The sequence below is a fragment of the Heterocephalus glaber genome, unplaced genomic scaffold, assembly GCF_053883595.1.
Source record: "Heterocephalus glaber isolate CG9 unplaced genomic scaffold, H.glaber_assembly_v1.0 deba00001572, whole genome shotgun sequence".
Taxonomy (NCBI): Eukaryota; Metazoa; Chordata; class Mammalia; order Rodentia; family Bathyergidae; genus Heterocephalus; species Heterocephalus glaber.
In genome coordinates, this window is record NW_028258357.1 from 9561974 (window position 1) to 9588412 (window position 26439).

A 26439-nucleotide genomic window follows, 5' to 3' on the forward strand; every position below is an offset into this window, starting at 1 on the left:
AATACATAATAAGGTATAATTCAAGTTAAATGTACAGATGGATTCTGTTCTATATTTTCAGGTAGCACTACTATAATTTCTATGATTACTGTTCTGTTTTAACTGAACACAGAGGTTAGAAGTGGAAGTACAGTAACCATTTGAGCCACTTTTCTGCTTTGAAGAATCAAAGTTCTGTTTTGGCTCTAAATCTTTGGAAAGTACTATGCTAGAATTCTGCTGGAGGAAGATCAATCAAAGCATATTCCTTTATGAATAATTGATTTTTGTATAAATGCATCTTTACTTGATGAATACCCATCCTATATTCTATGTCAAAAGGCATGTTATTTGTTATCAGAGGGAAAAGAAGAACACATTCCGTTGAGTTAACTTTTTTTTTAGAAAACCTAGAAGTTGGTTTATAATATAATCAGTATGATTTACCATTCACTATAATCTGAACTTTCCCTGTGATTTCCAACATTTGTCTCTAAAATGTATTGTTGTTCTATGACATTGGACAAGCCAGTGGCCCCCAAATCTATCAACATTTGAAAATTTTTATTCTTATTTGTATCACTTTAACTATTCAATTATATCCCATTATAAGAAAGTTAGAAAGCAAAAGGCACTTTGCAAAATAGTTTGAAATATCCAAAATTGCTGACCATTAATTATATTTAAAATATCAAGTATTTGTCATCATTTCATTAAATCATAGGGGGAGAACAAGCTTTACTTGCTTTAAGAAAAGGTTTTGTAGGACTGGGGATTTAGCTCAGTGGTTCTGCTGCTTGTCTCGCAAGTGAAGGTTTTCAAAAATTAGATATATATTTTTGGTACCTTGACAATTACAGATATTGCTACAAATTACAATCTTTGCATTTTCTTTAAATGTTAGTAGATTATGGGAAATATGGTTTTCAGCCCTTAAAATCTTATAGTTATGTCTTAGAAAAGATTGATTTAACATTAAACCCTTGAACTAATACAACTCGGAATACTAGGTCTATTAGACAGCTATGAAATAAGTTCAATTTTTCCAGTGTCACATATAAATTTCTATTTGTGTTTAGATAATTTTTAGATTTATTTCAATCTCTTTTTTAAAGACAGGATTTGTAGAATTGGAATTGAAATAAAGGAAAAAATAAATACACTAAAAATGATTTACTCTATGGAAATATTCAGTAAGTAGTGATATTAGAAGGAACAAAATAAAAGAAATAGAATGTGAAGAAGAAAAAACTACTCCTCTTATGAGGATAATCAGAACCCAGCACAAATAACATGACTGTGAGGATATTAAAAAGTCATATTTCTCCAAAAGAAACAATCCCTACTCTGTTCGTGTACACAGAATTTACAATTCACAGACACAGAATTTACATGGCTTCTCTTTCTCTTTTGAAACAGTGACTTATAAATAGCACCTTAATTTTAGACCTATATAAACCCTCCATTTATTTTTTTCTAGGTTGTAATTGAAAAAAGTAGAATGGAACTCTCAAGAGGAAAAAGTTTTCCATTTAAGATTTATTGTTATTCATTCATTCATTCTCCATATAGTCTTGTATAAGGTTTCAGCCTGCTGAATTTTCTTTCATTTTAGTGTATTTTTTCATGTTCTGATTCTTCTGATAATATTTCTTCAAAATCAAGAAAGATTTCAGAATAAAAGTTATTTTAGTACAAAATCACTTGACATTCTTGGTGAGGTCATATTCTGGAAATATATTTAGGTGAATATATTTAAAGTTAAAATTTGAATTTAATTAATTCATTTTAACTTACTGATTTCATGAAGATTAACATAAAATAATTGTTTTCCATTTTTGTATAGCTGATTTTTCATGTAGAAATTCATGAGCCAAATATGTATTGTGTTCTAAGAAACATATCAACTATGTACTACAAAACATCACTACTATAAAAAATTAACTTTATTAAAGCATAACTGTTGTATATTCAAGATTTTTAGCATCCTAGAACCATTTCTATTCCCATTATTTGGAACTCTACCAGTTCAACTTATGGGAATCCCAATATCCTTCTTAATGTTTGTGTGACTATTAGGGAGATACTTGCATGCTTTTGTAGGTTATCCATTGTTTCTAAGTCCTTGGACCTTAATTAGTTCAGGGTATCTGTGCTGTAATCTGTTCATTGCTGCAAATACTTTTGTTTTTCTCTCGGTTTTGTTTTGCTTTTCTTCAATAGCCTTATTATGACATAATTCACAGAAAATTATCCGCAGAGAATTCTTAACCCTGACAATCTTAGCTTGATCTTTTTATTCTCCTTTGCTGGCTCTTGAGAGTAAACCTCTTTTCCTATGGCAGCAGTTTATGGTGTCAGAGGCATCTATAGAACGTATAGAATAACTTAAAGACAAGTATAAAATGCCAATTTTCTTAAATAACTGAAAGAAATCCATTGCTTTTCTCTCATTTTCTGAGGTTCCAGTTTGCACTGCTGTTGACATGTGCACTTTCAAAGAGTGTGCTTTAAAAAACAGCAGACATTCTCATTAATGTCTCTCTTTAACGACTTGTATCTGTGAATTGAATTCCAAGACATAGCTCAAGATCAAAGAATTTGTGGCATAGAAGGTACAAGAAATTTTCTTTATTTTCAACAGTTTTCTTTGTTTTACTATCTAGTAATACAAGTAAGGTTTAATTGTGCTGTGTTGAATGTTTGCATCGATTCAATGTTTAAAAAGCTTTGGTTGAGGCCAGTTTCCCCTTGCCATTTGGTAAGCAGAATTTTGAGTTGGTTGTTTATTTAGAATTTCTCATAGAGTGATGCAGAGGTCATCTGCATCAGAAATTCAGGAGGGTTTTCAAAAAAGATCCTTATGCTTCAATGCAATTATAAAGAAGTAAGATTTTTGTGGATTTTGCATTTTGCTTGACTAAGCTCCACAGATAATTCTCATGTACAGGAAACTTGGCCTGGTCCATCTATTTTCATTCTTGGTAAATAATTACAAGTTGTAAACTTTTGACCTTAACTTTAAATAAATGATGTCATATCCTTTTCTATATGGAGTGTGCTCATTTCCGAAGTTTTCTACTTGTTCTATATTTCTGGTTTCCTTCTTCAATCAAGTTTTTTAAATTAAAAAAAAAACACAGTTAAAATAATTTTCCAACATTTTTAACATAGAAAGCTTACCCATATCTGGGATTTAAACTTGTGACTATTGAATTACTTTTGCATTTTTCACCTTTAGTTTGATTGTGGTATTCTTTAAATGACTCTGTTATGTATATATGTATATTTATAATATTTTGAGTACTTTATGTTGAAGTTAATTGACCTTAAAGATTTTTATATATCATTAAAATAAGATGACTTTTTCATAAATGTTTTATTATTCCTTTTTTTTTTTTGGTACCGGGGATCAAACTCTGGACCTTGTGCTTGAGGGGCAGGTGGTGGCACCACTGAGCTAAATCCTGGGCCCCTTTATTATTCCTTTTATTATTTGAAGGGCATTTGGTTATTTTTAGTTTTGACTTTCACAGATAGCACTGCTCTAAACATAATATATGTTAAATTTGAATATGTGTATGCATTTCTGATGCAGACATTCCTAACAGTACTGTTGTGCCCAGGTCGCGAAGTCCCCAAAGACCACCAAGGAGCCGATTCCGATGTAAACGCACGAGGGTCATTTATTTAAGCTCGAGCAGGGGCACTCAACCATCACCTACACAGTGGATCAGGATTGAGAGCCCCGAATTTTAAATCAGCAGGGTTTTTATTGTGGCTACAGCAAGGTTTGGGGATGTTCCATTTAGCAGTTACATGATTGGTTGATATTTAGCAAGCATGGGGTGTACATCGCGGGGGTTGAGGGGTGGCTACATGTAGAGTTTATGGGAAAAAGGAACAATCAGCACATTGACAGAATGTTCTATAGATAATGGGCCCGGGAGCGTCTGTTTTCTGGGCAGACAGAGGATTGAGTTAGGAGCTGTGTCTTTTTTTTTTATCTGTTGTCCCACAGCAAGGACATTTTATCATTATTTTATGGGCACAAAGAAGACTAGGGGAATAGTTGACTTTAGTGAAGTGGAATTTATGTCAAGGCCACTTTACTGTCTTATTTCAAGATGGAGTCAAGCTTTAAAATGGAGTTAGTTAGGTCTCACAGTACAGAACCATAGGGTATGTATATGTCTGATGTAGTTAAAAACTCTCACATTTTAAAAGTGACAGTTATGTCAATTTCAGTTTTTCTACTTCTTTTTTTTTTTTTTTGCTTAAATTCTTTTATACATTCTAGGTATACAGTTCATTTACATTTATCATTGGGTGCCTGTACCTGTCTGTACATGATGTATCTTGGTTCTTATTTTTTTCCCATTCTCTGTGCACCCTTCACTCCCTCCACCCTTCCCTATTTACATAGACTTTGTTTCCATTTTTTTCTTTCTCATAATTTTTCCTTTCCCTTCTTTCCTTTCCTCATCTCCTCCCACTTCCCCTACCACTGTGGACCTTTTCTCCCTATTTCAGATTATCAATATTCGTTTTAATTGTTTTAATCCTTATTTCCACTTCTTTACAAATACTTTTCATTGTACTATTTTACAGTATGGAATTGTGGCGACTTGATTTTAGTTTCATTTCATTAAAGACAAAGTTACAAACACTTTCATGTATTTAACATCCATTTAAATGTCTTTCTTTCTGAAGCATATTTTCACTCTTGGATCCTATTTTTGATGATTACTAGTATTTTTCTTATTCTTCAATGCATTACCCAGAAAATAATTTTGAATGGTAAATAATAATTATGTGGTTATTACTCTTGCTGTTCTGTGCTATATGTTTATTCTCTCAGTTTTTGAAAAGATATGTAGATAAACATTAATATAGACTTAGATGTACGTACCTCCAAAGAGAAGGAAAATCTTATAAAGTCAGTTTCCTTACAATTCCTGATACCACAGTGACATGTCTATCTTCTTAACCTTTCAAATCTCATTTCTGTGTGTTATCTTCACATATGTTAATGTTCACTGATTTGTGAATAAAATAGGATTTAGTAATTTTGTTTTTATATGATTTAACTGTCACACCTACATCTATATGTAAAAGTTAGTATTTAGGATTGTTGTTATGCATGCTGAAAACGTGCTTCTCCTCACTGTGTTACATAGAATTAATTTTATTAATTAATTTTGAACCGCTTTATAGTTGTTATAATCCCACAAATACATGTTTTGTATTTAAATGTCAGCAATTAGCTGAAGTACACAATTAGCCTGCTTTTCACTGCACTGTCCTGTCCTGTGTGAACTTTCTCAGTTATTTGAATACATAAATGTATTTCTTTCTCCAAAATTAGAAAATTTTGATCATTGTTTCATTCACTTTTTGTTCTATTCTACTCATTGTCTACTGTTACTTTGATTTCAAAGATACATATGTTAGACTTTTTGATATTGTCTTTTACTTTTCTGAGACTTGATATTTTACTTTTTCCTTTCTCATTCAAATTGTACCATATCTATTGATGTATCTTTAATTTCCCTAACTCTCTGTCATCTGCATTCTGTTTGAAAGCCCATCTGGTGAATTGTTTTTATTGAAATTTACTATCTTTGCATTCTTTGCACAGTTGTTTTTCTTTTCTTAGTCATTAGGGCTCTTTTAAAGTCATTGTCTGATAATGCTAACATCTGGGTCACCTCAGTGTTTCTGTGTGTTGATTATCTTTCATACTTTTAAGAATGAGTCACATTTTCCTTCTTTATATGGGAAGCAACTTCAGATTCTGAACATCAGTATGCACAGTGGGAACTCTGTATTCTACTATAGTCCTCTGAAGTTATATTTTTGTTTTAGCAGGCAATTATCTTGGTTAGAAGCAAATTGTAAAACTGGTCATTAGTGCATCAGCCTGGAACTTGGGTCAGGCCTTTTATATTTCCTTGCAACCCTCGGATTGTGCTCCAGGCCCATCTAGTCCATGTTCATCCAGAGACAGCACTTTAAGTGCACTTTCTCTGCTTCTCATTTCCAGGCTTGACCCTTCACTTCCCACTTCCTGTGTCAGCTCTGCTCTGTTTTCGAGTTTCTGAGGCCAGATTGATGTCAGTATATCTATGGAGTGTCAGACTGCATCGCAGAGCAAAGATAACCTGACCCATGACCCTAGTTTACAAAATCTATACAAACCAGAGGCCCCTCCTACTTTCTGAATATTGACTCAGTAAAGACATGCTTTCATTTATTTTGATTAAATTTCAAGTTCAGAATTTACAAATTGGAAATTAACCACATACAGGAAAAGATTGGCAAAAATATCACCATCTGCATTTCAATTAAAATTTTGAAGCCCTCAAAGTTTTGAAGACAGTCTATACTTATTGATATTAAACAAATCCATGATATATTGATGAGCAAAAATTAAAAACAAGCTTACTAGATTAAAAAATATTATATAGTTACAATTTTGTGAAACAAAAATGTGTTTGGTATATGCACAGTGATGGTCTGAGACATGTGTAGGGGAATTGTAATCTGTGTTAACAGTGAATATATTTGGTTTATGGGATATAAGGAAGTACTTTTATCTTCTCTTAAATTCTCTAAACCTGATTTATTATATTATCTTACAAACATAATAGCACTAATAAAAAACAGTGTCTTTCTCTTCTCATCTTCACCTTTTAATTGCAATTCCTAGTGATGAGACCACCTTGTGTCTTTTCACTTATTCAAATCTTGTCCTTGGGGCCTAGCTCCAGTGACACTTTCTCTAGCAAGCTTGACTTACTTGATCCACTAGAAAAAATGTTCTTCTGTCTTCCTTTTTAGTTTTGACCAGCTTGTCTTCCTTTTCAGTCCTTTCAGAATATAGAATATTATTATTTCTCTCTTTTCATATAGCTCTAAGTAGGTATATCTCTAAGGACATTAAAAGTATCATTATGATTTTACTGTCATAAATAAGCATAGAGGAATTGAATACTTTTTTCAATGTCAAAATTACCTTAGATTGCCAGCAATCTAAGGTCACTAGAAGGCCGCAAATAAAGAACAACAAAAATAATAACTATAAGATTAAAGTAAAACATGAAATTTTCAATTGAAAAGAAAAAGGTAAAATTCTTTAGCCAATTTAATAATTTCTATGGCATTAATAAGCAGTAAGACAATTTGATCATCCGTGCAGTTAAAATGGTTTCTCTGGAAATCTCACCTGTAATAGTAGTTCTTAGTAACTTAGGAGACATAGGAGTGAAATTGTGCTTGTATTTTATATGATATCAAATGTTATCATTTCCCTACCCTCGTAGTGCCATTTAAACATTTTAAATGCAGACTGAAATGATTTTAGACATGATCTTTTTTTCTAAATTTGCTCCTTTGATTGACACATATTTGTACTTTTTAATGACATGGAATGTGATTTTTTTATTAATGTATACATTGGTAATGATTAAATCAGAGTGATTAGAATATCTATCACCTTAATCTTTTATCATTACTTTATGCTGAACATGTTCAAAATCCTCTTCTGTTCTGAGACATATAATGCCTTGTTATTTACTATGCTCACCCCCGGAACACCAGAACTTATTCCTTGTGCTTATTATAACATTTTACCCTTGACTAGTCTTTCTCCATCTCCTTTCTCCTACTCCCCCCAGTCTCTGGTAACCATCATTTGACTTTCAACTTCTATGAAGTCAATTTTTTTAGAATCCATGTATGAATGACCATTTTCACTTTTTAAAAAGAAAATTCATTTAGTTGCCTTAGATTAACCATTTCAAATTAAAGTTTGTTCATTTAGTGCATTGTCTGAGATCGCACTTGACAACAACACTGACTTCAGTACAGTATAGTTTTTCACAAGTCGGTGGTCCTGGTTATAAAAACAGAAACTATAAGAGTTTACCTTTAGCATAAGAGAGATATATAACTGGACATCTCATAGATCTAACTGAAGTAAATGTATAATAGAGCTCAGAAAGAATGGAATTGGGGAAGAAATATGAGCCCAGTCAGACAGGAACACAGGCAGATCAGCCCAGGAGAAAGTCCTTGCTAAGTAGAATGGATTTGTGCTGGTTTTACTGTTGTTGGGTGCTTTTGTCTCTGGTTAGACTTGTACCTCTATTGCCACCATCAGTACTTGATCACATGCATTTGATTTCTTCAGCTGAATAAGGCTTACATTTTTCTTGCATGTGTGACATTTGCCTCCAACCTGAGATTACTGATGGAAAATCTAATGAACAAAATCTTGGGCCATGAGAGAAATGCAAATTAAAACAACACTGAGATTCTACTTCACTTACTCCAGAAATAATGTCTATCATTGAGAAATCAAATAATAACAAATGCTGGTGAGGCTTTGCAAACAAGGGAGCGCTTCTACACACTTGGTGGGAATGTGAACTGTACAACCACAGTAGAAATCAGTATACTGATTTGCATTTCTCTCATGGTCCACGATTTTGAACATTTTTTTCATGTATTTATTGGCCATTTGTACTTCTTCTGAGAAGTGACTATTCACTTCAACTGTGCATTTTTTATTGGATCTTAGTAGACATTCTTATTGATTGCCTCTCCTAAGGTAAAATCATTTTGAAAAATTACAGGCAAGATTTTTCTTAAAGTTATATGTAAAACATTGCAGTAAAATGTTATATAAAAATACTAACATTATACAATTTTATAAATTCTACATAAAACAATTCTTATTAAAATTCTGGCAGCACCGAATAGCTCTCTGAAGAGTTCTGGTAAGGTAAGGAAGTGGTGTTTCAGGACACAAGTTGTGTGGCATTAAACAGCTGCAAATACAGCACTTGGTTTCTAGCATCCAGACAACTTCATAGTATGAGTAAGACAAGTGGATACTTCTCTATCTGTGAAAGATGAAATGGCTGAACTGGACCACAGGCTAAGGTTCAGACATACCACATACATACTCATGTACATGTTTAAAATTAGAACTTGGCTATAATATTACCTCTAAGGGCTGGGGCTTCTCAATCAATGAGACCTAAGGTAAAATTGTGATAGAAGTCAAAATTCTTCCTGGCATATTTCAGTGACCAAATACTTGGTCACCATCCATCATCATACTTACTGCTTGTCAGCATGAGACTCATGGAGGTAGTTTTACTTGAGAAGGAATTGTGACCCAGCTCAGCTTGTCACTATAGATATGACAGACACGGGTGACTACATCATTTCTTCCGATCCTCCTTCTGCAAGTTTCTCAAAAATAGCTTATTTTTCTTTGTACCATGGTTTGAATAATAGTTCCATGGACTCAAATTCAACCTCTTAACACCATAATGTGCATAACATTTTTCTCAAAAAACTAAAATTAGAAATTCCTTGGTTCTTCTAGGAGATCCATTTATATGGGGCCATTCTTAGAGAAATAAATCCTTAAATATCAGTGTCTCACTATGTGCATATGATTTGAGAAATCAAATTTTAAATTATGAATGCATTTGTATCTGAATTAAAAAAAACTGACCTGTAATTTTTCCTTGTTATATTAGCCATGTCAATTTTGTCAACAGGGTTATGCTACCCTTATACAACTGTGTAGGGAGAATCATTCTTTTTTATTATCTGAGAATATTTGTGGAAGAATAGCTTTATTCTCTCAATGTTTACTAGAATTTTTCTAAGACAATTTTCTCCATGCAAAAGAGGATATTAATATACTTTCATAGCAAAATATTTTAATAAATGGAAAACCATAGAAACACAACTTAGGTGATTAATAAGCATATTTACCTCCATCAAATAAATTAATCAACTTGAAAATTCATGGAAAATTTCATACAAAGTAAGGAAATGTAGCATACAGGGTCTGAAAGTAAATTTTTTTATGTAATGAATTATTGGGAATAAAATTATTCCAATTTCAGAAACGCTGATTCATCATCTTATAAGATCTAAAAGACAAACCAAAAAAAGCATACAAGAAACTTTGCTTTATTACAAGAAACAAACATAAACAACAAAATGGTTAATATTTCATAACAAAATGCTTTGATACATGGATATTTTGTTCCCTGGAAAGCAATATGAGGAAAGAATCTATAAAAATATAATTATGTACCATATTGCAGATTTTGTGCTTATTGTATCAATTCAACCCTGGAATGTCATAACTTTTAGACTAATTGCAATAATTCTATAGGAAATATAATTGAAATATTCATCTTTAGGGGTTTAATGCCATATTGAGCTTGTACTTTACTTGAATGAGTTTATCTATAGAAGCAAATATTTTAAAAAGAGGAGTATTTTCAGTCCCTATAATATTGTATTGTTTAGGCAAAATGTTAACAAATAAATGGAAAATATCCACTAAATTCTTCTGAAGACATTAAATATAACTAACATTATACAAATAGAAAATTTTTCCTTCTAATGTAAAGAAAATGATGGTGATACTTGTGGAAAAGAGACTAATGATGAAAACACATCCTTGTATTTCAGCACGTTCTTCCAAAGAGTGAATAGAAAAAATTTAACATTAGGAAGGTAGTAATTTTTCCTCTGTAATTCATTTGTATCATTTTTTATGGGTTAACAAATCATAAAGTTCATCATTGCATTTGTGAATGGCATTTCAGATGCCCAATAAGACACTTGGGGATAAAAATGTTCACAGTGTACACATTATATGTATGTGTAGAATTACAAAATAATTTCCTGGAATAGATATTCTTTGATACATCATTTCTCATCTTCACAAAAATTTATTTTACATGGAGCAAATGGTCCCATGGCGTCACTACATATTTGTGGCCTTTTATATTTCTTTTTTTCTTTTATATTTCTTTTAATTGCCACCAGGAATTTATTGATTACTTTGAATAGATTGCTAGGTTAAATGACCTTTAATGTCCTTTCCCTCCGATCCTAAGTGATTTGACACCCTCTACTCTAAGTGATTTCCCAGAAGATACTTTCCTTGACTCTCTGATAGCAACTGTCACTGACATTATATGTTACTGCATTGCAATCCACTAAACGTTGCCTTCCTTTCCTTGTGAAATTTATATTCCAGCCTTGTGGAATTAAGAGGTACAAAGGGAATGTGCTTTTGCTGAAATCTGAGGGAAGAGGGAATGTGGGCCGTTTGAGATGCAGTAGAGTAAGCAGCAAGCAATGTGTAGTTTCCACTTTTGCCACATGATCAGGCTGTTTTTCCAGCATGGGTATCTGATGGCAGGTTGTGAAGGAGTACCTACCTGACTGTTAGGTGGACATATGCTATGGACATGTACAGTGAAAGACACACAAACTATTGTTATTTGTAATTTACTAGAGTTGAGTAGTTGTTTGCTATGGTAGCAAAATCTGTCATTCTGATGGCTATACTCCTACCAAGAGAGGAAATGCTGGAGAGAAAGACTATATATTTTCCATTCTTATTTCTTTACTCCCTCCAACCTAATCTTCTAACATCTGGAATATAGTATATGTCTAGTAAATGATAGCTGATTAAAGTAATCTAATTTGATATCAGTTAGTATATATACAAAGAATGAGAGACAATTGTTCCTAATACTCAAAGGCTTGCAATTTAGTTAAAGAGCTAGAACATGCAAAATCTGGCAAGTTGAGGCTGGATGTGGTGGTGCACGCCTGTAATACCAGCGCTTGGGTGGCTGAGGCAGCAGGATTGCCTTGAGTTCAAGGGTAGCCTGAACTATATGTCCAGACCCTGTCTCAAAACCAAAACAAAACAAAAAACAAGCAACAACAACAACAACAACAACAATCAAACAAACAAAGCCTGACAAGATGGTGTTACTTTTCAAGCTCAAATGAAAGATACAAAGGAAAAGTGCACTGAGATAAAAAGAAAAATTCCTTACTTTAGCTAAAACTGGAAAGAAAAGTGTTGTAGATAATCCAAAAGTCAAGCAACATTTCTGTAAGGGGACACTCATAAGCAAGGATGCAGAAGTCTAAAAATAGAAAAGGAGAATACACTTATTTTTCACAATAAAATAAAAACCAGAAAAGAAAATACACTAGAGGTAAACAAAAATAAAATAAAAAAACTCCTTGTTGCTGATTTATGATTTGTTATTTTTATAGATTCATATAAAAGATTGCAGAACAGTTCCCTATAAGGTGCTACTATTCTATGGTTATAGAGAAATTATATAATGCTGGGTTGAATTCTGCCAATCTCAGCCTATGATATATTTTGAAGTATAGAATTTAGGGATAAATATTAGAGACAAATAAAATAGAATATTTCATTTTGTTAACAATTTAATTACCTGTTATTTTATTATTGTATAATGCAGCTAATCCAGCTATGAACACAATTCCTAAGAATGACCACTGTAAAACTAGCCATGATTCTACTTAAACATTCTGAATCCCTTTGTCTTACACATCTATATTTGTGCTCTTGTAGCTCTCAGTTTGTCTTGGATCTTCATTTTTGAGATTTCAGATTTGTATACATTATGGGCCACCTGTCACTCATCCTTAATTCTCTCCTAGCATAATTATTTTATGCTTATACTTTCATGTCATTTTGTTGATATACCACTCTCTGATACAATTGTTTAATCTGGGCCAGTACCCTTGTACAGCTAATGCAGAAGGGTCAGAAAATTATGAGCTTCACACAATGTTTTCCTGTCCTTTTTCTTAAATACTATATGAAGTTGGATAGAGAAGTAACCTTGGTCTTGAATTCTGGAGCCAGCCTGCCTAGGAATGATAACAAATTTGGTATGTATTAATTGTGCAACATTGGAAAAGATAGTCACCATCATTTTCTCTGTTTCCTCTTCAGAAAAATAAATTAAATAATATTCTTGATCTCATAAGTTTTAGTAGGACTAATTTAAAAATTCAGTAATTAGTTCTTAGTAAAGGAGCCTGCTATTTTCACATATTCACCATTTCATAGGATCAAGATTATTAGTCTTGATCAAATTCAAATGAAATAAAAATAAATTAGTTTTTAGTTTTGAAGTAATTGATCCATAAATTTTAATGGAGGATAAATGCAGATCAATTCATTTACTGTTTTTGATTCAGGTTGATATTCTCAAATCTCAGCATGTTAAATCTTGATAGAAATTTTTGGTTCTTAATAATTGAAACTTAATACATCATGAGTTCCTGCCAAAATTTGCTCTTTTTAGAACATCTTGAATCAGAAAAATACAAAACTTCCTCCAGAAGACATGAAATTGAACACTTCTAAAAACTCTCTTCTTCAGCCAATTAGCTCTGCCATCTAGTAGTTTTCTTCTCACACAGGTGCACACTCACTGTGAAACTGGCCTTTACTGATCTCTGACTATGTATGCACTAAATCCCTAAATTATTAAAAATAACATTCATCATGACCCCAACTGTATGTGTTTTTGGTGCTTTCTGTTGTTATAATAATCATTTTACCATGTCACTGAAATATTAATAATCCAAAAATTATAATAATTGATCATTGCTATTAACTTCACAGTCAACCGTAGAACAATAATACAATCCAGAAAGATGAGAAAGGGAACTCTCTTATGGATGTCTTTTTTCTCCAGAAAATTGTTTTCATGGTTTAGAAGGAAAACATATGTATACTAACACACTGAAGCTAGGGAGGTAATTACCTCCCCCTAGGGAGGTAATTTTTTCATGCAACAATCTGTCTATTATTAGTTCTTATACATTAGCCCTTAGTAAATAGTACTTATTCTGTCTGCATATCTTGACAATGACTTCTCCCTGTATTTGCAGCCACCCACTGAGACAATCATTGCCACCATTCAGACACACAACAAACTAAGGTTTTATTACTTTAATTTTCCAAACAAATTATACCATGCTAAATTACAACACATGGAAGCAATTCTTCAAAGACAAAGAGAACAGAAAATTTTGCATTTTTATTAAGTGAACTATGTGTAATTTCAAATAATGGCTTATATTAAGTATTGTCCAAATGTGCATGCACGTGTGACCCAGTGAGTGTTTTAGCAAGCTTCAAAGTTTCCCGAACTCTTTTTGAAAATCAGTGGAGAAAACTATGTAAGTTTTCCTGATCCTGATGTTTTATAGCTCAATATATTTGGAGTCTAAGGAATAGCTGGCAATCATAAGGGGTGTGTGTGTGTGTGTGTGTGTGTTTACTCTACAGTAGTGTATTTCTGTTTTGGAATTTATAATTTATATACCAGTAAACACTCATATGTATCTATATATAGATCTCTTAACTCCAAACTATATTATCTACCTTTTATCATTATTGTAGTACTGCATACTATTTCACAAACACTTAATAGAATCTATCTTAAAATGTTTTGTTATTTCAATTGCCACAGAGCAATGTTAGACAAAGAGTTTAAATGTATTAAAAGTGAACAGTGGGAAATTACACTATTATCAAACAACTTGAAGCAGGACATGTCCCTTAACAATGTTTCTGAATTTCTCCAACATTTTCGAGTAAACAGCTACAGTTTGGAAGAATAGTGGCCACTTTTAGCTTGGAGAAATTAGGAAAATTTTGTCTAACCATTATCATTTCCAGTCCCACTAATTTTCACAGGGTTTTAAGAAAGAGACACAGTTGTGGAAACAAAACAGTGGGAGCCTGCTAGGACACCAATTCAAATGCCACCCAGCAGAGTAACGATCTGGTTGTCATTACCAAACTTATTATTTAATGGTTGCTCAGTGAATAATGTCACTTGAAATTATTATATCCTTCAATTTGTTCTTACATGAACAAATGCCACAATTCAGGCATCATGAGCATGTGACCAATTTGTCCTGAGAAGCTACTGAAGAATTCATTGCTGCCCTCTTCATTTTTAATGAAAGATTGAAGACAGAGGAAATTGTCTAGTAGTGTTTACTCTATAAAAGTAATTGATTACCGCTAATTTTCATGCCCCTGTAGTGTCCATTTGGTGGTCAATTTTAGTAAAACTTAGAGCAGCTGTTCCCAATTCTGGCTGTATATAGAACTATGTTGGGAGCTCTTAAAATACATATATTACTGGAATTTAACCCAAGCTACTGAATAGTAATCTCAAGTGGTTATTCTTGTGAAGTTATATTTAAATACATTCTCAAAATAATTGTATTGCAGCTGTCCATAGTCCAGCCTGTGGATATATTGACATGAAGATTAGATTTTGAAATCAGCTCCAAATGTCAACTGTGATTTTTTTAGATGGACAGTCATGTTCATAAGAAAATATTCTTTATTCATGAAATGGAGATAATATCCTATTTCAGTTCTTGTGAGGACTATATGAGAAACACAAGCAAACTGTCTACAGGAGCTCATAGCATATATTAGGCCTGCAATAGATTGTAACAGAGACTGTCAATGTTAAAAAATATATATTTTATTATTCCTCAACTATATAGATTACATTTTCCAGTCCATTTTGTGGTTAGCTGTGCTCCTTTCATTCAGTTTAAGCCAATGGAAAGCAACAGAAAGAATATGAAATATTCCTAGGTTTGGACCAGAAAGACTCCCTCAGTGGACCTATATATATGATTGTTTTCTGTTCTGACTGCTTTAATGAGATAACATACAGAGAAACCTTAGGATTCATATGTTGACTATGAGAATTCTCCAAGATGAACCAAACCAGAGTGATCACGTGGAAGGCCACTTACCAACACATGTCATTTGTACTAAACACCTATGGCTTGAGGTTTGCCAATTATAGTAGCTACAACCCTATGTTTACTGTTAAATTCTTTACTTTTCTTTAGAAATAATAGTAATGTTTGAAAGACTTGTTTTTCTTTCCACTCTTATGGAAGTAGCATATCTTGTATATCTTTATTGTAGTATATCTTGTTTTATCTCTCATAGAAATCACCAGGAATTCCATTACTCAGGATTCGATGAGGGCTTTGGGGATTTCTGAGACAAAAATAAGAACCCAGGGTATTAGAGGATTGTCCTCTCCTTTAAAGGAGATTGAGAGCCAGCAGGCACGTAAGGCCAAGTCATCGTGCAGTTTCTAAGAAAAGCAAGATATATACCCACAGTGGGTTATACTTAGTCATATATTAGACTTAATAAATGATATTGTACTTTTGAGGCTCTCGAAGCCTTACAGGTCCTCCTCATCAAATATATGGCATGATATGTGTGTGTGGACACTACTTATGAGGAGCTATTCTAAGATGACCATGATTAGACTTCTCACTCCATGACTACTGTTTAGGAATTTCTGTCCTCCTCTGACTCCTATGTCTAAGCAGACCCTATTTTCAAACCAACTCTGACATTCTAATACTATAGTTGATCATGGAGGATGTCACTTTATGAAGAAAATAAATAGTACAAATGAGAAGGAAAAGGGGAGAACAAAATAAACTTTAATAAAAGACATTTTAAAAGCCTCCCCTCTCTATCTCTAAGGTCTCCAGGTGGCATCTTCAATGGCCTCTAGATACTACCTTTCTCAGTTCACTCATATAGTCCCAACATCTCTTCATTTGATATAATGCCCCAGAGTGACAGAGTCTGTGTTTTTCTTTCTGTTCTCAGGCATAATGAGATTTGCAGTTCCTTGTACATTCAAAGACTCATGTTAGTGACTCTAGGCTTTGGTATGTCTTGCAGGACCCAAGATAAAGGTTATGTATGTAGTTCACTTGCTAACTGATGCCATTAGTGATTCCATGAAGTGTTACATTTAGAAAGGTTTGAGACCAAGAAAGAATGTAATCTTCTATTAGTATTGTCATTCCCAGCTATAGGAGGTGAAGAACTGGCATTCACATCAGAAGTTTGTCTTCTGAAGAATGCCTCCCCTCCAAAAAAATATGAAGAGGCAGATAATTATTACTATAAAAAGCCTGCACAGGTGAATAATTATTTTTTTCTTTGGAAATGGAGGAATGTGGACGTGACTTTCCTGTTGAAAAATAATCGATCATGCTACTGGCATCCTTCTGAGATTTAAGCATCTTAAAAACCAATTAAGTGCAAGACAATATTGTAAATTTAGCTATATATTTTAAATGCTTTAATTGAACTATTAATCAATTGATACGTCTTTCACTTCTTTCAATGATGTTTTCCCATAACTAAATGCATATCGCTTTTGGTGATAAAATTGAAATCAAAATTTGAAGCCCCTCATTCATAGAGATTTAGCACAAATGTCTTCTTGAAAATTAGGTATATGATCATACAGATTTCTTTCTCCAGTGGAAGAGAAATACTTTACAGATGGAAGAGCAAAGTAGTGATAGTGAATACATAAGGTCAATACAGAAAGCAAGTAAAATTTTAAAACTGGAGGTGACTCATAAATGATTTGAAAATAGAGGCATTTGATATCAGGTGTCCCTCAGAACCATAATCCCTTAGACCTTTCTCACAAGTCTCCCTCCCTGGTATTGGGTTTAATATTCCTTGGGTCCTCTTTTTGTAAGAATTAGCCACCTCAGCTATTAACTTTTACATTACTTGATGAATTAGGCCAAGAGAATCAAGCAGTTTCAGTATTTGGTATGTGGTGAAATACCACTCCTGGTGCTTAGCAGAGAGGATGCAGGGCACGAATCTTGAATCTTGCAGCAGGATGTAAATCCACCAGGAAACTGAGAGTCCTATAGCATGCTTTCCTAGCAGTTCTTCCATACTCTGAACACAGTTCTAAGCCTTGGACTCATAATCCGTTCAGTAGACTTTCCTGGTCTGAATGAATAATAATCATTGTGCATAGCATTGTTTCTGTGGGGACAGATCTGTCAAATTCTGAAAACCTGACTTCCCAAGACCATTTGCATTGCATCAATTTGTAATTGGTAAGCTTATTTCCCTGCTTTCTTTCTCCAGTTATGTAATGAAAATGAAAGAAGCAGGTGTCAGATCTGCATCTCCCCATACACTCATTTTACCAGTTCAGAGAATAAAGAAACACATTTAATAATGCCAAGTCACCAACTCAACTACTTCCATTATTTCCAATCCTGAATATATTTCACACTAATACATTCCTTTATCATCCTCATGTTGCTTAAGAGGAAACAGAGCCAAGGACTGAGTAATATCTTACCCAACTGTGAAAGTGAGAAGGATTTGGCTACAGGTAAGTACCCCAAATAGAGATTGTTTAGAATAGATATTTTTAGATCTTTTTGATGATAAAGTGACAGCCAATCCCTTGGTATTTTTGAGACCTACTCTCTAATTAGTTAGATAATCATGCCATCCGACTTTATTGTGATTTTACTAATAATTTCATTTAACAGAAGTGAGCTTCTATGTACAACATGAAATTGCTTGAGTAAAATTCAAAGTACATAAAACCACAATTTTCAGTGCTACAGCCATGAGTGCTAAGGATTAAATGCAGAGAGGATTCATGGTGATGTCAGTTCATGCTTCTCTCAGGGGAGCAAAAGAATGAGACAGGGAGTCAGGATTCTGCTCTTAGTTATGTTTATTTTCTGTATGATAAGGATATATGGTAAAGTGTTAATGTATGTTAAATCCATTGTATTTCTTATTTTTTATTTGTTAGAATATTTTAATTAATTTTTAAATAGATATTTTAAAAGAAAGTTAATTACAAGATTGCAAAGTAAGACAACATTCCACTGACTTTTCCAAACTTTGAGGCAGTAACTATTACATCTAAACTGAGTCAGTTGGTTATTTAATTTGGGCTTAAAAAAATCCTTCTCACATTTTGGGGCTAATTTTAAATCTAATAACTTAACTTTGACACTATTTTGACTCCTTTTCTTCTCTCTGACTACTGTCCTGATGGTTACCTATTATAAAAGTCATGCATTTAAAATGTGAATTTTAGTAATAATGCTCTTAGTATTTTTAAATTTGGAAATTGATCTTTCTGTTAGATGTACATATTCTAGTCTTTCTTCATGTTAGCTTGCAGTAAATATCACACTGATGGTGATAAAAGCAAATTACTGCAATTATGTCACTGTATCGATATAGACTTGCTCATATTTAGATTCTATGGAGGAATTCTGGTTAAAGAAAAGAAAAGAAAAGAAAAGTGCAGAACCCATTAAATGAATAAAAGGAAAGTTTTTCACTTTCTTTGAGTACTGACTTTAAGTAGCTTAGGAAATTCTCATAATATGTAGAAAAGCATTAAAAATTGGTACCTGAGCTTCTCAGCCCAAGAACTAAATTAAATAATAAAATCAAAATCAATGTGAAATTTTCCATTCATATAAATGATGTTCTTTCATTAAGAGCCTCTCACTTAATTAGCCTAAAACACTTGGGAGTGTAAAAAATAAAAAAATTTGAGAGTTTAAATAAAAGTCCCACTATATCTTGAAGTATAATTCAATTATTTTTTTTTCCATTTCAGACTTGATATCATGTATATTCAAGTATAGAACTTTCATAGAACTTAAATTGACCACACTGGTTTAAGCAGCTCTTAATTACACAAAAGGTTGTGTGAGAAGCAACAACAAGGCAATAAATTAAGGCAATCATCATGATCTTCATTATCATGATAAATATTAAAATGATGTTGGTTGACATCTTTTTAACTTTTTACCATTTAGAAAATGCTTTCATCTCTGGCACCATTCTGTACCTCATCATCACTTGGAAAACACATAGAACTTGTATTACATATTCCTTCTAGAGTTGAAAATCTAACATGTAAATAGAAATTTAAAGAAGCCACAAATAAGAAGGGATTTATGTTGTCTTTATGTTGGGTAGCATTTTAAAAGACAAATGAGAAAGGTGGTCTCATGGAATTCAGAAATTTTAAAAGATATGATGCTAGCTGACCTATACATATTCCACAGGTTGTTAATGTTTGGTTAAAAATAGCTCAAATGACATTGAAGTACATGTAAAAAATAAAGATTTTTGCTTGCTATGAAAACATTTAAAACTGCATAATAGGAAAGAAAATGATACAATAAATGTACACATAGATCTATCACCAAACATTTTTTCCTCAATAACCACCCACGTAATTTATTTATTTATTTATTTATTTTTATGTTACTATTTTTTTATTTTTTGAGACAGGGTCTCACTTCCTGGTGCAAGTTGGCCTTGAACTCATTATGTAGCCCAGGCTGGCCTTGAGCTCTCAGTGATCCTCCTGTGTCAGCCTCCCAAGTGCTGGGATAACAGGCATGCACCACCACCCCTGGCCCCTCATGTAATCTATACTGGATCATTTTGAAGCAAATCTTTTTGGTTGTTTTGTTTTAAAGCAAATTCTAAATATAATATTTCTTTCAAGAAAATGAAAATAGAGGTCCCGATTCATGCGGAAGACACCGAATCACCCCGCTGCAGACTGGCAGGTCAGCCCACACCCTACCTAGGACCCGAGTGGCACGGAACATGCCGAATCAGCCCACTGGAGACAAGCAGGCCTGTGCACACCCTACTGAGGTCCTGAGCCACACGGAAGATGCCAAATCACCCCACTGCATACAGGCAGCCACCTGGTTCCACACTACAAAGACACAGAGGACACCAGACCACCAGGCCAAGGTACTGAGTCCCGCTGCTCCCGGCCCAGAGGTAGGGTCTTCTGAGCCGCCTTCCCACTGATCCTGGTCCAGAGGAAGGGACTTCCCAGTCACCATCGCTTCTGCTGCTCCCAGCCCAGAGGAAAGGGCTTTTGGGCCACCTTCTGTCCCGCTGCTCCTGGGCCAGAGGAAGGGGCTTCCAGGCCACCATCCTTCCCACCCCTCCCACCCCAGAGGTAGAGGCTTCTGAGCTGTCATCCCACTGCTCCTGGTCCAGAGAAAGGGGGTTCCCAGCCACCATCCCTTGTGCTGCTCCCAGACCACAGAAAAGGGCTTTTGGGTCACCATCCCTTCCGCTGCTCCCGGCCCCTGTTCCACCTCTCCCAGCTCAGAGGAGGTAATCCGTGCAGGCGCTAACAGCCTCCTGCCCCAGTCGAAATGAGAAAACACATAAATAAATCTCAAAACCAGGCTTCCAGATCACCTACAGCAACCCCAAAGGGAAATGAGATGGAGCATTCTGATACTCAACCACCTGGACCCAGTGAACTGGCAACAAAAGGGGATCTGGAAAAAATGAAGTCAGAAATAATTTCTCAGATAACAGGAGAAATTGTACCCCTAGTGCAAGACATGATTAATAAATCTAGAGAGGAGCTCAGGAACATGATGGAATTCCAACATAAGAAACAAATGGAATCCATAAAACAGATGCAAATAGATTTCCAGGACATGAAAAACTCCACTGAAAGTCTACACAGCAGAAGGAGCCAATGTGAGGACAGAATTTCAGATATAGAAGATAATATTGCAATTAGTGACCAGGAAAAGAAAAATTGCTTCAAAATTATAAGGGAACATGAGAAATCAATCCAGCAGCTGCTAGATGATGCAAAGAAGAATAACATAAGACTGATTGGGCTCAATGAAGAAACAGGAGAGAGTGGAGATGACATAAAAAAATCCCTTCACAGAAATGATGGCAGAAAACTTCCCAAGCAGGGGAAAAGAGCTTGACATAAAGATAAGTGAGGCATATAGGACTCCAAATAGCCTTGATCAAAAAAAATCTACACATAGGCATATAATTGTTAAAATTCCAGAAACACAACAGAAGAACAAAGTTCTCCAAGCAGTCAGAGAAAAGAAACAAATCACATACAAAGGAAAGCCCATCAGAATCACAGCAGACTTCTCAACACAAACCATCAAGGCAAGAAGAGCTTGGAGTGGCATATTCCAAGCCCTAAAAGAAAACAGCCTCCAACCCAGATTGATGTACCCTGCAAAACTATCTTTCAAAATGGATGGAGAAATAAGATACTTTCATGACAAAGAGCACCTTAGGAACTTCGTGAATATCAAACCAGCACTCCAAAGAATTTTACACAATATTCTAGGAACAGACATTGAGGATCACAACCCCAGGAAGCAAAGCAGAATGAACCCATTGGCATGACAAGAAATTAAATGGAAAAGGGGAGAACCCAACAAAAAGAAAAAGTCATGGCAATGATAAGTCAATATGTTTCAGTTATAACCATCAATGTTAATGGTCTCAATTCACCAATCAAAAGAAATAGACTGGCAGAATGGGTCAAGAAGCAAAATCCAACAATATGCTGCATATAAGAAACACACTTAATTCAAAAGGAAACTCATAGACTGAAAGTTAAAGGGTGGAAAACAATACTCCAAGCAACAGGAACCTGAAAAAAAGCAGGAGTAGCTATTCTCTTTGCAGATCAAGTAGATTTCAAACCAACACTGATTAAGAGAAACAAAGAAGGACACTACATCCTTGTAAAGGGAAGAATCCAAGAGGAAGAGATGACAATCATAAATATCTATGCACCAAACACTAGTGCACCCAACTATATAAAACAAATACTAATGGACATGAAAAGTCATATATGCACTAATACAATTGTAGTGGGGGACCTCAACACCCCACTGTCACAAATAGACAGATCAACTAGACTAAAAATAAGGAATGAAATACTAGAACTCAATCAAACTCTTGAACAAATGAACTTAACAGATGTTTACAGAGTCTTCCACCCCACAAAATCAGAATACACATTCTTCTCAGCTGCACATGGGTCATTCTCCAAAATAGACCACATATTCACACACAGAACATGTTTAAGTAAGTGCAAAGGAATTGAATTTATCCCCTGTATATTATCAGACCATAGTGAGATGAAATTGGAGATCCGTAACAAAAGAAACTCAAAAAATTTCATAAACACATGGAAATTGAACAACACACTTCTGAATAACCAATGGGTCACAGAGGAAATTAAAGAAGAAATCAGACAGTTCCTTCAATTAAATGACAATGACAATACAACATATTGGAATTTATGGGACACAATGAAAGCAGTCTTATGAGGGAAATTCATAGCAGTGAATACACATATTAGGAAAAATAATGAGCCCAATTAAACAACCTGATGCTGAACCTCAAGCTTCTAGAAAAAGAAGAGCAGGACAACCCCAAAGCTCATACAAGGGAGGATATTATAAAGATCAGAGGAGAAATCAATGCAATGGAGACTAAGAGAATGATACAAAAAATCAATGAAGCCAAGAGTTGGTTCTTCAAAAGAATCAACAAAATTGACAAACCTTTAGTCAACCTTGTCAGAAAAAGGAAAGAAAAGTCCCAAATCCATGCAATTAGGAATGAAAAGGGTGAAATTACCAACAGACCCAGCACAAATCCAGAGCATCATCAATACCTACTTCCAGAACCTATACACCAATAAGATGGACAACACAGAAGAAATGGACAGATTCCTAGATACATATGAATTACCAAAGTTGAATGAAGAAGGCCTAAAAATTCTGAACAACCCAATATCAACCAATGAAATTGAAAATGTAATTAAAAAGTTATCAACTAAGAAAAGCCCAGGCCCTGATGGCTTCACTGCTGAATTCTACAAGACATTTAGAGAGGAACTGCTGCCACTACTGTTTAAACTCTTCAATGAAATTGAAAGGGAAACAATATTCCCAAATTCATTCCTGGAAGCAAGCATCACCTTGATCCCCAAAGCAGAGAATGCCCCAACTGAAAAAGAGAACTATAGGCCAATCTCACTAATGAACATAGATGCAAAAATCCTTAATAAGATAATGGCAAACAGAATGCAGAAGATCATCAAGAAGATCATACACCCTGATCAAGTGGGATTCATCCCAGGGATGGAGGGATGGTTCAATATACGCAAATCAATCAATGTAATACACTATATCATTAGAGCCAAGGACAAAAACCATATGATTAACTCCACAGATGCAGAAAATGCATTTGACAAAATCCAACATGCATTTATGATAAAAACCCTACAAATAATTGAAATAGATGGTCTCTACCTCAAACTGATAGAAGCCATCTATGAAAAACCAACAGCCAATATCATACTAAATGGTCAAAAACTGAAATCCTTCACACTAAAATCAGGAAAAAGACAAGGATGTTCACTATCACCACTCTTGTTCAATATAGTTCTGGAAACATTAGCCACAGCAATTAGACAAGAGAAAGAAATAAAAGGAATAAAGATAGGTAATGAGGAAGTCAAATTGTCATTATTTGCAGATGACATGATAATCTATAGAGAAGACCCCAAGAACTCCAACAAAAGTCTTCTAGACTTAATAACCAAATTCAGTCAAGTAGCTGGTTACAAGGTCAACACACAAAAATCAATAGCTTTCCTCTACACCAATGACAGACTCACTGAGAGAGAAATAGGGCAAACAATTCCTTTCACAATAGCATCCAAAAAACTGATATAACTAGGAATCATCCTAATGAAAGAAATCAAGACCTCTTCTCTGAAAACTATGGCACTCTGAAAAGAGAGATTGAAGATGATATCAGAAAATGGATATACATCCCCTGCTCTTGGGTAGGAAGGGTTAATATAGTGAAAATGGCCATACTTCCAAAACTGCTATATAGATTTAATGCAATTCCAATTGAGATCCCAACACCATACTTCATGGACCTAGAGAAAACAATCCAAACATTCATTTGAAACAAGAAGAGACCCAGAATAGCAAAAGCAATTCTAGGTAACAGAGATATGGCAGGGGGAATCAAAATCTCGAGCCTGCAACTATACTACAAAGCTACTGGCAAAGAAACAGACTTGAGGACCTCTGGACCAGATTAGAAGATGCAGAAACAATGCCAGACACACTCAGCCATCTCATTTTCGATAAAGGATCCAAACACCCTCACTGGAGGAAAGATAGCCTCTTTAATAAATGGTGCTGGAAAAATTAGGCTTCAACTTGCCAAAGATTAAAACTAGACCTGTATCTCTCACCATGCACTAAACTAAAATCAAAATGGATTAAAGATCTAAATATTAAAATAGAAACTCTGAACCAGTTGGAACAGAGGTTAGGTAGAACCCTTGAAGACATTGGTGTAGGAAAAGATTTTATGAACAAAACCTCAGTTGCCCATGAACTAGCACAAACAATCAACAAATGGGATCTCTTCTTATTAAAAAGCTTCTGCACAGCAAGAGAAACCACTAGCAATGTGAAGAGACAACCCACAATGTGGGAAAAAGTCTTCACCTGCTTTTCCTCAGACAAAGGTCTACCATCTCGAATCTATAAAGAACTCAGAAAGATCAGACCTCCCAAATTTAAAGACCCAATCCGAAAATGGGCATCTGAAATGAACAGACATTTCTCAGACAAACAAGTAGAAATAGCAAATAAATACATGAAAAAATGTTCAACATCACTGGTCATTCGAGAGATGCAAAAGAAAACAATGCTGAGATTCCAATTCACTCCAGAAAGAATGGCTGTTATCATGAAATCAACCAATAACAAATGCTGGCGGGGCTGTGGGGAAAGAAGAACCCTGCTCCACTGCTGGTGAGAGTGTAGACTGGTGCAACCACTGTGGAAATCGGTATGGATATACCTCAAAGAACTAGGACTGGAAATCCCATTTGACCCCGCTATTCCACTGCAGGGGATCTTCCCCAAAGAATTGAAAGAATCATACCACAGTGATATATGTGTGCCCATGTTCATAGCACCACAGTTTGTAATAGCTAAAACTTGGAAACACCCCAAATGGCCATCAGCTGGAGACTGGATAAAGAAAATGTGTTTTTTTAATAAAATGGAGTACTATTCAGCCATAAAAAATGAGAAATTAGAGACATTTATAGCTAAGTGGATGCACATTGAAGCGATACTCTTCAATGGGCAGGGGAAAGGAAAGAAGGGAAAGGAAAAATGATGAGAAATGGAAATAAAGTCTTTGTAAATAGGGAAGGGTGGAGGGCTTGAAGGGAGGGCTGGGAATGGGGAAAAAATAAGAACCAAGATGCATTATGTATAGGCGCAATTCCCAGTGAGAAATGTAATTGTGTTGTATACCTAAAATGTACCAATAAAAGAATTTAATAAAAAAAAAGGAAAATGAAATTATACTTTAACAAAGAAAACTAAGCCCATTGTCATTGAATGTGAAGGTAAATAGACAAATAATCATTAGGTTCAATAACTGAAAATTGGTATTTTTCGTAGGGCCTTCATGTATTTTAAAACTTTTGCATGTATTTTTTTCTTTTTTTTATTTTGTAGAGTGGAGTTAGACATTGTTACCATATGATTTTACAGGGTTATATACTAGCTTTCTTTCCGTAGGAGTGTAGTGCAGTGCTTTTATCTGTAGCATTTCTGTTTTTTTTTAAATTTCCCATTTTTCAATAATAGTTCCTGCTTTATTAATATTTATACCCAGGATACTTGTTGAAGCAGTTAATTAAAAATATAACCAAGTGCCTAAGTCTTTCAGCTGATGTACTAGATATTAAATTCTCCTATGTTATGCAAGAATCCTTTTTACAATTTTGATAAATTATGCACTAATGTAATGCCAGGTTTTTA